Genomic DNA, 3,586 nt, shown 5'->3' with positions numbered 1-3,586 from the left:
TTTTCTGTGTAGTTTAACAAACGGAAAATGAGATGAGTCAGTGCAATATTAATTTATACCCATTGCCTTATTAATAGTAATAATTAATATTCATTTTTAATGTCTTATTAAAAAGGAGACTAATTGTAAAATAAACAAAGCATTTATACAAACAAAAATATGTGACGTCTGTTTTTTTTTGTCAAATATAAAATACATCACCTTTCTTATAGTGGTAGGATTCTGTTAACTCTGAAGAATACAGAATTTAGGCTCCTCTGTTAAAGAGGGGGCTCATTTATAAAGTGAAAATAAGGACCTACCTGTCATCCTAGACGGGCTATGTGTAGTCTCTTCCAATGCTGGTGAGTGTACACTGTTACATATTCCTTTCTGGTTCTCTTCAATGTTTGACAGGTTATATGGTCTCCAATGACCCTGTAGTAACCAAATACAATGTACTTTTTCCACAGCACAACAAGTAATTTGTAGTTTACTTAGGGGGATATTAGACATTAGATTAGTATTAGTATCCAACTCTGTGCTGGCTGCATTTAACTTTATTGTATGTCTTTTTTATTTTATGAATAATCTTGCATTATTTAGACATTAAAAACAGTCAGTTGTAGGAATAATGAAAACAAAAGATAACAAGATAAATACTTAACTAACGTTTATCTGTTTAAAAGTGTTTTCACATGCTGTTGCAGTGGCCCGGTGGTACAAGTCAGAACTTATGTTTTGGTTTCATTATTCCTCAGAAAATCCTGAGTTTATGAGGTAGCAAATGCGTTTTAGAGGTTGAATCCGGTAATCACAGTAATTCTGACAAAATGTGATTGTGAATGCATCTTTTAATGCAATAAATATATATAATAAAATCACAAGACAATTCTGAAGAATGTACATTTTTAACAAAAAGGAAAAAAACTGAAACAGCAATTTCCAGTGTAGAAACAATTAGCACACCTTTACAATTATAAGTGCCTAAAATTAGATTCAGGTGCACCAATAAATAGAATAATCTGCAATCAGTACATAAATTTGGTCTAAACAGGAATTTATTAAGAAGCCCCACGAGAAACAGACTGTACATTCAAGAGACCACCAATAGTAAAGAATTCTGCATGGAGGAATGGTCAGAAAATACAATTCTACTTACTTTAATGTGAACTGTAGTTGGCAACAATGGGTGTTTTTCTTGCCCTGAAAATGAATTATGGCAGTTCATGTCAAGAAAATTGAAGATTAAGTAGATAGCAGTATGAAGGCATTCTAATACTGATTTAGAAGAAAGTTTGAAATAAGCTTGATGTAATTAAAGTGATTACATTTTCCATTACCAATGGAAAATAAATAATATAGGAAACCTTCATTGTCAGATTGGCTGTAACAAAGACAAAGCTCAAGTTGAAGTCATTTTATAAGCCAAAAAAAAAAAAAAGAGTCAATACCATCAGATGGCTTCTGAGGTTTATGATATTTTCTCTGCCTCTCAAAAGGTGCTGTAGGGAACTTTCGTAAAAAAATATATATATATTTTTTACATATTGTTAAACCTGTCATTATGTCCTGACAGTAGAATATGAGACAGATAATCTGTGGAAAAAAAACAAGCTCCTCTGGCTCCTCCCAGTGGTCCTATTGCCATTTGCAGAAAGTCATGCGCTCCCGGTAAAAAACAACCAATCAGAGCTGCGGTCCGTAACTTTGTTTGTGTTCAAAATGTAGAGAAATGAACATAATAAGCGAGTACACCATGAATCCATTTTCCAAACCGTGTTTTTAGCTTGTCCTGAATCACTAGGGTACACCTATAATAAGTGTTTATATTCGGACTATTTTAGATTGCTTCGGTGATACCGCGGCGGAGTAACCCAGTACCTTTGTGATTCTTCATAGACATAAACAGAGAGAAGTAGCTCCGGCTATAATGTTCTTCTGCAAGACGCAAGCAGTTCTGTTTATTAACCGCTAGAGCGTCAAAAGTTCCCTACTGCAGCTTTAAATTCAGTACTGTCCACTGCTTTGTCACTAAAATTTAAATCTGAACCAAAAATCCATAAAGATCAATCGAGATAACATAGGTATACCGCTCTGACGATTTTGCTACCCTGTTGGATTTTGCTACCTTACATTAAAACAGTTGGTTGCAATAACCAATACTTATCAGATTTTTGCTACCAGCATGATGTTAATGTGGTGTGAGGCTTCATTAACGTGTACACCTTTGTTTTATCATCTCATTACATATGAATTAAAGAAATTGTAAGAGATCGTAAATTCGGTGGGACAAAAGCACAGCAAGAAGATTCTAAATGTATCACATTTAACCTCTTTACTCACCGTCAGGAACCTCCATCTGTATACGGCGCTGTTTTAACCCAACGAAATTTTTCAAGAAGTTCGAAAAATGACTTTAGAACATCTTCGATATTATCAATTGGTCCTGCAGCAAGGCGAAAATAACTGCTTTTATCGTATGGTATATAGAAGGTATTGCTGATCTTTATCACATTGCGGAAGCCTTCTATAAACGACATCACAACAGGAAATATAAAATATAAAGTAATTTTATTGGTTTTATTAATGATAATAATGGTATGATTTTTTCGATGCTCTAGTGTATTAAAGCACACATCTGATACTTAAGAAAAATCATGCTGTGTAAATTATTATGACATAAAAAGTAGAACCTGTGGCATACTAGTAATTAATTGATGCCATAGATGCACAAGACTATTTCCTCCAGCAGAGGACAGCACAGTCCACTTTCCGAATAAACTAGGCACGAGAATAAAGTTTTGTTGCGGGCTTGGTGTTAAAATTAAAACCAACAGAGATGATGTAAACATTCATTTGAAACCACTCTACGCCACACGTCTGCCTGACTATCATATTTTTAATATCAACTAACACAATTTATAATATGTAAATCATCATAATTGTTTAACTCTTTTATCACTTTTTTGCCTGTCATAGCATCCATCTATTTTGAATGGGATTTGAGGGAGACCATATTTAATATTTTAAGGATCATCTGTTTAAAAAAAATAAAGCCAACCCCAGCATATTTGCTTATGAAAGACAGAAAACAACTGAACTTCTGTGCATCGGACGTGTCACACTACTTTCATTATGTTGAACAGGCACTGACTTTTTAATTGCAAAACAAAAAAATATATAAATACAAAATAACACTGCATTGACATACAATAACAAAAAAAAAAAGAAATAAAAAAGAAAAAGACAGGAAAGTCATTCTTTAAGTATACCATCATCATAAACCTTAATAAACTTGTTATTCTTATTATTATCAATGTGTTTAAGAGATTTAACAATAAGCAAAATCTCCTCAGGGAAGACCGCTAACATGTAACCAGAATTTAAAGACTTAAACAAACTACGTCATCAGACTTCCCAGCCTCTCGGGGGCGCTCCCGATGTTACAATAATCTTATTCCCCGTAAATCGTAAACGTCCTTCTAAACTCTTTTTGTCCGCTTGCTCCTTAATGTAATAAACTTTTATTACTTATATAGAATGTTGCCCCAGGTTTGAAGTAGTGGTTAGCTGCACACAGGAGGGGGGGGGGGGGGGGGGCGTC

General features: G+C 34.0%; 1 long non-coding RNA gene across 1 annotated transcript; it reads right to left on the bottom strand.

Moving 5' to 3' along the window:
- Nucleotides 1-256: 256 nt before the first annotated feature.
- On the bottom strand, nt 257-2,463 carry LOC127950677 (uncharacterized). Its single transcript, XR_008152506.1, has 3 exons — nt 2,326-2,463; nt 1,142-1,185; nt 257-417 (listed from the first exon to the last, which is right to left on the bottom strand). It is a non-coding gene; the product is annotated as an uncharacterized LOC127950677 (long non-coding RNA).
- Between the last annotated feature and the right edge of the window lie 1,123 nt (nt 2,464-3,586).

This window comes from Carassius gibelio, chromosome B2, assembly GCF_023724105.1.
Source record: "Carassius gibelio isolate Cgi1373 ecotype wild population from Czech Republic chromosome B2, carGib1.2-hapl.c, whole genome shotgun sequence".
Taxonomy (NCBI): Eukaryota; Metazoa; Chordata; class Actinopteri; order Cypriniformes; family Cyprinidae; genus Carassius; species Carassius gibelio.
This window is presented reverse-complemented; position numbering and strand designations above follow the sequence as displayed.